Here is a 9,178-nt window from a genome sequence, read left to right as displayed (position 1 = left end):
ATTAACATATGTTCATTTTATAGGGGCAGATTTGTTGTGACATTTCTGAATATTCTTTTTTTCTTCTTTATTCGTATATTCATATGTGCATACATTGTTTGGGTCATTTCTTCCCCCTGCCTCCCGCCCTCTCCTTTTGCCCCCCATCCCCCTTGCTTCCAGGCAGGACCTGTTCTGCCCTTTTCTCCAATTTTGTTGAAGAGAAGACATAAGCAATAATAAGAAAAACATAGCGTTTTTGCTAGTTAAGATAAGGATAGCTATACAGAGAGATTCCTAGCATTGCTTCCATGCACAAGTGTATTACAACCCAAATTGACTCATTTCTACCTCATCTCTTCACTACTTGCTGGTCACCTTCCCATATTGACCTCTGTTGCTTTAACATTACTGTAATAGCTCCTCTGTAGTAGGGACATCAAACACTTTCAAGTTTTGGGTTTCCTGCCTATCCCCATAGGGATAGTGCTCACCCCTTGTCATGTGACCCAAGTCCAACAACATTGCTGCATTTTCCCTAGATCTAAAGTCCGCATATGAGGGAGAACATACAATTTTTGGTCTTCTGAGCCTGTATAACCTCACTCAGAATGATGTTCTCCAATTCCATTCATTTACTTGGGAATGATAAGATTTCATTGTTCTTCATGGGTGAATAAAACTCCATTGTGTATAAGTACCACATTTTCTTAATCCATTCTTCAGTAGTGGGACATCTTGGCTGTTTCTATGACTTGGCTATTGTGAATAGCGCTGCAATAAACATGGGTCTGCAGGTGTCTCTGGAGTAACCTGAGTCACATTCCTTTGGGTATGTCCCTAGGAGTGGGATTACTGGATCATATGACAGATCTATGTTTAGTTTTTAAAGAAGCCTCCATATTGTTTTCCAGAGTGGTTGCACTAGCTTACATTGATTGGTTAGATCACTCCCTTTATCTCCTTCCCCTCAACCCCCTCCCTGTCCCACTTAAGGAAATTACAAGAGGTTTCATTGTTCTGTTTCCTTTATGTATACGAAGCTCAGCATCCCTATTCCTTCAACTTCATCACCTCCATTCACTCCCACCTCTCCCTACAAGTACCCCACACCCACTGAACCTATTTTACAATCTTTCATTATTAATTCTAAGGTCAATGTGCAAAGGGGTTTCTCAATGTATCCCAGCTGTGAATATGCTTTACTTTGGTCGGTTTGACCCGCTCTGTTACTCTCACTTCCCTCCCACATCCACTGTTCAGCAGCTTTTAGTACATTTTGTTATGTCCTTTACCTATGCAGATGTGCAATATTTCAATATTGTTCACTATCATTCTATTTTCCTCTCCTCGCCTGAGTTCCATAGTGTAGTTCCACTTTATAAACATGTTTTACATGTAGTTGTGTGTATGATCATGTTTGTTTTTGAGTATATGAGCATTTTTTTGGAACAGCTACTAAATGCTAAGTATTGTTGTAAATGTTTGAAATAGAACAATAAATAAAATGAAGCCAAGCCCACATGGAATTTTTGTTCTGAGGGTGAAGCAAACAATAGAAAAAAATACAAAATAGAAGTGATAAGGGCTATTTAAAAAAAATTAGTAGTTAGTCCAGTATTTTGTCATCTGCAGGTAAATGGATGGAGCTGGGAACCATCATTTTAAGTGAAGTTAGCCAGGTACAGAAAGTCAAAGGCTGAATGTTTTCTCACATATTTGGAATATAGACCCAATAAAAATACAAGCAATATTTTTAAAAATAGATCACACTACAGGGAGGTCACATATGAGAGATGGAGAGCAAAAGAAGGAAGTTAAGAAGGTGATGAACTTCCTAAACAAAAATGAATATAGATTTTTGAAGATTATGGTTGAAATCACCATAAGAAGGGGACTAAAGTAGAAAGGAGACAAATGAGGGAATGAACCAATTCGGGTTATAATTCATATATACATGGAAATGTCACAATGAAACATCCTGTATAGTCTTAAATAAACAAAAACATAACTTTTTTGTTTACAAAAATGGAGAATAAGAAGGCAAAACAGGTCCTGTCTAGGGGTTGGTACTAGTTGGCGGGGTGAGGGGAGGGTATAAGGAAAGGGTGTAGGAGTGTGAATAGTGTGGAAATATTATGTATTTATGTATGAAAATGGAAAAATGCAACCTGTTGAAACCATTCCAGGAATATGGGGGTGGGAGATAAAGGAGAGAATGATGGAGGAGGTGAATTCAACTATGATGTATTGGAAGAACTTTTGTAAATGTCACAGTGTTCCTCCACTACAACAATAATTTTAAAAAGGACCAAAACCATCCCAGGATTTAGAGAATGTTTCAGCAGGTATGCTATTTTATATAGGCCAGTTCAGAGAGAAAAGTCGCTGATTAGGGACCATTAAGCTGGTATCTGACTGACGTGTGGGGACAAGCCAAATTAATCTCTGCAGAGTATGTGTACCATGAGTAAGAGAAAGGTTTTCTGTGTTGAGTATAAATAGAAAAGATTTGTAAATGAAGCCAGTAGGAGGACCAGATTCTGCTTCCCATGAGGACTCTGGCTTTTTCTTGAGCACTGTTGGAAGCCATTGGAGAATTCTATCATCTTACCCAAGCACTCTGACTGTAATGAGGAGAGCAGACTCATGGTGTAAGTATGGAAGTGGGGAGATTCATTCATATTCTCAGAATACTCTAGGTGATAGTATTTAGCAGATTAGACAAAACTGGGTAAAATGAAAGTGAAATAGGGTTGTGATGTATTTGAAGGTGGTGCTGACAGGACTTGTTGATGGGTCATTTGAGTTAGGTGAGAGAAGAGATATATATATCTTAAATAAGTTTTGACCTAAACAGCTGGGTGACTGGAAATGCCATTTTTTGAGATGAAGAATCCCAATTTATGTATGAGATTTGTGGAAAGAAGAAATAGCTTTGTTTTAGGATGATTGTCTGTAGATAGTACACCACTTGGAAGATACCAGACACCGTTATAAAACATTCTTTAAATCTATCTCATTTAAGTATCCCTCTAAGATAGATCAATAATTTTGTTCCTGCTTTGCAATTAAGATTACTGAGACACAGAGAAGGTATGTAATTAGATATAGTCTAACCTGTGCAAGGAAAATTTAGAAAACCTAACTCCAGAATCTGTACTCCTGTCTATCTGTTTTTGTCAACAATGTTGATATAATGAAATAACCTGCCAGAGACCAACTTTATAAAGAAAAGAGGGATTCTTCTGCAAGGAAAATTTACTTGTTTCTTTTTCTTTTTATTCAGTGCTGTGGATTGAATCTAGTGCCTTGTGCACCTCCATTTAGTTTTTCATATTTTATTTTCTATCAGTATGGATTCATGGATATTTATATTACACTTTAGTTAAAACTCCATAGTACTTTGTGTATTTTGTTGATCAGATAGTTCTGTTGTTAGACATTGAGAGCTTTTTCAGTGGTTTCTGTGTCTCTTTTACATACCCCTATCAATACACTTAAAATGTTTATTTTGTATATGTCCTAGTTTTTATGATTACATGATGGTCCAGGGTCACATTGTTTATTTCCTGCACCAACCCTAGAATCAGTCTTTCATTCAAGGGCCCCAAATTTCTTTGATTAAGAACCAATGTCTGTAGGGTTTTTACCAGTATCCCTGGCCTCTGCTGATTAGATGCCAGAGGCAACCTTCTTCCTGTAGTTCTGAAGATTAATAATATCTCCAGACATTGTTACATATCCCCTGGGGGCAGGCAGAGGGAAATAACTCCAAGTTGTGAACCACTACTATAAAGACAGACTTGCTGAAAATTTCAATAAGGTAATATAATGGAAGCAGTGAGAGTTGCAGAAAAATCCTTGAAGCCTGTTTGCAGATATTGGTGAAGTTTTCCCAGGGGTTTGCCAGAGGAGCTCCCATTTGAACTGAGAACTGATTTACAATTCTTGGTTTTATTGAGCAATTATTATGAGCCAGACAAAAGGTAATGGTTTACTTTCATTATCTCATATATTTCCAAAATTTAGAAGAATTAGAACTATTATCTAATTAGAATTAGAATTATTGTCATCTTATAGCTGAGGAAACTAAGGCTTCTAGGGATAGAGTAACTTGCTTAAGGTGTCAGTCAATTGGTTGAAGAGCCAATTGACATTTGACCTTGAGAGTACTGACATTTGCCCACACAGCTCAAGACAAGACTATTTCAATCACTTCATTTATAAAAGTGCATGCCATTTCATTTTAAATTAATTTTTTCCCATTGTATTCCAGGGATTTTTCAGTCATGAATGGTATTTTTTTCTTTTTTATTGCTGTGCTGGGAGTACATTGTGGGATTTACAAAAGTTCTTATGATATATTAAATGTATCATAGTTGAATTCACCCCCTCCATCATTCTCCTTTACCCCTTCCTCCCATTCCTGGAGTAGTTTCAATGGGTCTCATTTTTCTATAAATAGAACTGCCATATGATGCAGCAATACTACTCCTAGGGATATAACCAAAGGAATATAAGTCAGGTTACAATGAAGGTGCCTGCACACCCATGTTTATTTCAGCATTATTCACAATAGCTAAGCTATGGAAACAGCCAAGATGCTCCAGTACTGATGAATGGATTAATAAAATGTGGTATTTATATACAATGGAATTTTTTTTAGCCATAAAGAAGAATGAAATTTTGCCATTTGCAGGTAAATGTATGGAACTAGAGAACATCATCTTACGTGAAGTTAGCCAGGTTCAGAAAGCCATTGGTCACATGTTTTCTCTCATATGTGGAATATAGACCCAATGCAAATACAAGCAATATTATGAAAAACAGGTCATGCTAAGGGAAGGTTCCATATGGGAGAGGAACAGTAAAAGAAGGAAGTTAAGAAGGTGAATATGGTTGATGTACTTCCTATACAAGAATGAATATAGAATTCTGGGTTCTTCAGAGCAGGACTCATGCAGTGTTCATCTTGTTTCCTTCTTAGTACAATGCTTACAGTGTGAGAGTTGCTTGATAAATGTTTGGTAAGAGAGTTAACATTAATCCATGCCATCAAATTCACTGCTCAGAAATTATGGAATTAATTCACACTTCTTTCTGAGCAAATTGCAATTCTGCCCACATCTTTGGTAGAACATGCCTTGCTGGGCACACTAGTCAACTTCCAGTGATCTTTTAGTTTCGGTACCTCATTGTTTTCTTCTGGGTACCTAAAAGGTATAGTGGCTGATGCTGTAATATCCTTAAACTATTTATGGCCAGTAGTATTTTGCCATCAGTTAGAGATGCAAAAGAGGAGTTCTTTGAGCAAAGGAAAAACATGCTGCATTTCTGATTTTAAAATGCTATTCATTTCCCCATATAATGCCCACTATCTACTTCAGGCAATTTCTTTTTGCCATATGATTCTTGTATCATTTTAAGAGGGAAATTTTATGAAGACAATGAGAGGATTTCTTTTCTTTTCTTTTCTTTTTTCCTTTCTCTCAATTCTTTCCCTTTCTCATCCTGATATCCATATATTTATTTTGTGGTAGGTATCTTTCTTTATGTTTACTAAACAAAATAAGAGAGGAAATATCCCATGTTTTGTTCCTTTTCTTTTTCCTAAAACTTCTGGATTGCTATTTGCAGTTGCTATGAAATTTTAAGAGTGTATTGAATTAGAAGTTGCTCTCTGTTTTTAAGACTCACTTTCTTTCTTCCTTTGCTGCAATTTTGGTCTAATTAAAAAAAACCAGTAGATCATAGTTAAATAAAACTGTACCCAGGATAACCCTAATTTCCATATGCAGATTTATCTACACTGACAGCCACCCCCCTTACTCTCTCTTTCTCTCTCTCTCTCTCTCTCTCTCATTCTCCTTTCCCTCCTCTCCATCTCCCTATTGCATTGTGTCTGACTGATTTTCAGAGCACCTTCGCTGTTTTTCCCCTCTCATTCCCTTTCTGTAAAATATCTAGACAGGAAGGAGGTGGCTGCAGAGGCTGAACAAACAATCTCATATTCTGCCTGCAATGTCATCGTTTCTTTCCCCCATTTTAGAGGGGTGAAGTTACCCAGGAAGGGATGCAGAGGAGCTGGAAAGGAAGGGGGGAGCTCTCCAGAGGCAGCTGCGGTCAGGGGCAGGGACTGCCACCAGATGTGCCTGCCTTTCTGGGCTTTGATTCGAAAGGGACAGCAGAAGGAAATATTGGGAGACAAAAGCCCCGGTTTAAATGATCATTTTCTTTATTTAACATGGCAGCAGACACTCTCTGCGTAGGATCATCATGCCGAGCATAAACTGGACTTTCCCACTTGCCTGGCAGTCGTCAGACAGATCTCTGTTTGCTAAATGAGCATCTAAGGTAAGAACCACTGTTTCAGATACTTGATTATTTTCCTAATCAATTAATTTTCTTAAATATATGTTTCAGTCTCAATAAAAAAAAAAACACAATGTAGGAGGGGAAAATTGTGTTAATTTGAATCCAAAGAGCCAAGAAAAAGCAGAGGTATAATATATTCAACTCAATTTGAGGTTAGTTACTTTGTCAATTCTGTATATGCTGTTTGTTTTTAGGAAAAATATTTGGTTAAAGAATAGACTAGTGTCATAATCCACCACTGGTGATAATACTGCTGTTCAGACTCTTAAAAAAACTTTGCAAAAAGACAGTGAGCTACAGATGCATGTGTTGCATTTTCAGCTCACATACAAATATTAGAACTCTTATTAAAATGATAGGTTTTTTTTTTAGCAGAGAAGGAATGAATGCTGCATAATTAAGTACAGTATTTAATTTGGCTGTTGTGAAGCAAAAGAATAAGGTAATAATTTTTATTGTACTAATCAGTCTCAAGATGTTCTCTGTGTTAATTGGGTTAAAAAAATTGCAGTACTTATTAGAAATTCTAATTTCACAATGCAGCACTGACAATAAGCTCAGCCAGTGAATTATTCACATCTTTAATTTGCTCACTTAATGACAGTGTTCTGTAATCAGAGTGCAGAGACTGCTGCCTATGCATTATGTATGATGCTCAGGACTTAAATGCAGGACATTATGAAGCTCTCAGTGGTTCAGTAATTAGTTTTCCACAAGACAGGATTTAGATATTCACAGATAAAAGTCCACAGTTGGATAATGCTAAGGTTGCAACACAAAATAACAAAGGAAAGGAAGCTCAAAGTTTAGACTGAAACTTTGTCTCTACTGCCTTGTCCATGGTGGAAACAGAATCATGCCACCTGAAATAGTTGCCTAGCTCTGAACACATGTTTGAAAACTGTTTTTGAACAAAGTTGTAGCAGGCAAGGCCATTTGAACAATTTCAGTGGACCAGAGGGGAAAGATAAAACCTTTTTAATTAGTGTTCACAGAAGCTCTGCAATATATCCTCCTAACAAGTCCCTAGTATGCATAGCAGGCATTCACAGTGTGCTTTGTAACTTAGTTAGTGCAAATGCAAATCAGGTTACAATAGTGTTTGCCTATAATTGTGTTTGTAAAAGGGTTACATGCCCAAATGGAGATTGAGCTTGCTCATGGTTTTGTTCCACTTGCTTCTGAAGGAAGGTTTGAAAATCAAATGAGATATTAAGTGAATCGTGCTATGAAAGGAAGTAGATCTGAATTGTCAGTGTGACCTGGAAATTTCTTAAACTTGTCAGTTTAGAGTTGCTAGTCTTTCTATAATGATGCTAAGGTTGTTCTGTCATGAATTATATAACTTGAATGGACTATTCAGAAGCATTAGCAATACTTTAAAAATGTATACTGACTTTGGGAAAACATTTCACAGTAGTATTTTTAAAGTTTAATGACTAACTCAAAAAATTTTAAAGTGACTTTTAAAAAGAACTTGCTGCTTGGTAAATAGTATGGTGCATTTTTTGAGGACTTAAGTATTAGTCTTTGCTAATAAAGTCTCAGTGCTTTTTCATTTCTAAGGTAAAGATTTGTGCTAATTTCTAAAACACAAGTATTAGAATCCTTAAAAAAACCTGGCATTCAAAATTGAAATGTACAGTGTAACACTTTTTAAAGAGTGCCTTTTAAAGTACTTTAGAACATTTGTAAACAAGAAAACTGAGTTGAGAAACATTGTAAGCAAATACAGTGTTTAGAGAAGGAATGAGGTATCAAATAAAATGTTACATTTTACCATACATTAAAAAAAATTCTAGATTAAAAAATGTAGTGAGGCACAATGATTTACACTGGTAGTCCCAGATACTGAGGGGCAGACTACGGCATGGTCACAGGAGTTTGCAGTCAGACTGAGCAACATGGAGAGATTCCATCTCAACAACAGTGACAACAATGACAAAGCAAGCCTCATCTTGCTTTGTCAATCAATCCACTGTTGATTTCTAACTTCTATAATTGAAAAGTTACTTTAACAAAATGAAAAAGGTTTTCATAAATGTTTAGAAATATTTTATTGCCTTTGTAATACTTGAACTTTTTATGTGGAAAAGCTGCTTAATTGGGGGCAGAATTAATATATTGGGTAACTGGACAGGTATTCTGGCTATAATTTCAGTTTGAATCCAGGTTAGCACCCAGGATAGATAATATGTGGTAATCAGATGGTAGCAGTGGTAACACCACAGAATTTTAAAATAATTATTTTAAGTGAATGACTGGGGATTAAGAAAGTTCAGTTTTCAATTCTGGTTCCACTTCTTCCACAAAACAACTACTGAGTTGTTATCGGGATAGAGGACATAGGAGAAAGTTCCTTGAAAATTTAAAAGTAGTAGAAAAAAAGAAGGGAGATATTATAAAGATAAGCAGAAAATGAAATGTGTTTCATTGTACCTGTGTTGTTCACTATAACTGGGATTCTGATTTGCAACACTGTATAAAGTAAAAATGTGAAAACATTCATAAGCAAATCAAGTTCAGTTTAACAAAGTGAAAATAAACTGAGAAAAATGTTCTTTTTAGGTTTTTGGGAGACAAGAAAGAGTTTTGAAGTCTTATAAATATCAATTTGGTGTCAACACTCCAAAAGCTTAAGAATCCCCATGCTTTAGACACTTCTTCCACCCCTTACTTCCACTTACATATTTATACTTTTAAGAAGTCTTCTGCATGGAACATCTAATAGTTATGAAGATTTCAGCCACTTTACTCATTATAGATTAGATGAGTCAGATTGAAATCATACCACTAGAAGTTTGAAGCTTTTTTCCATCAA

General features: G+C 36.1%; 1 long non-coding RNA gene across 4 annotated transcripts in view; it reads left to right on the top strand.

Moving 5' to 3' along the window:
• Nucleotides 1–5,811: 5,811 nt before the first annotated feature.
• LOC141424506 (uncharacterized) overlaps nt 5,812–9,178 on the top strand; it is a 690,552-nt gene continuing 687,185 nt past the window's right edge. For all 4 annotated transcript variants that reach the window (XR_012449431.1, XR_012449425.1, XR_012449421.1 and 1 more), the window contains exon 1: nt 5,812–6,336. This is a non-coding gene — a long non-coding RNA (uncharacterized lncRNA). The remainder of the gene's footprint in view (nt 6,337–9,178) is intronic.

The sequence above is a fragment of the Castor canadensis genome, chromosome 1 (genome assembly GCF_047511655.1).
Source record: "Castor canadensis chromosome 1, mCasCan1.hap1v2, whole genome shotgun sequence".
Classification (NCBI taxonomy): Eukaryota; Metazoa; Chordata; class Mammalia; order Rodentia; family Castoridae; genus Castor; species Castor canadensis.
The sequence above is the reverse complement of the archived record's forward strand: the minus strand, read 5'-3'. Positions and strand labels throughout refer to the sequence as shown.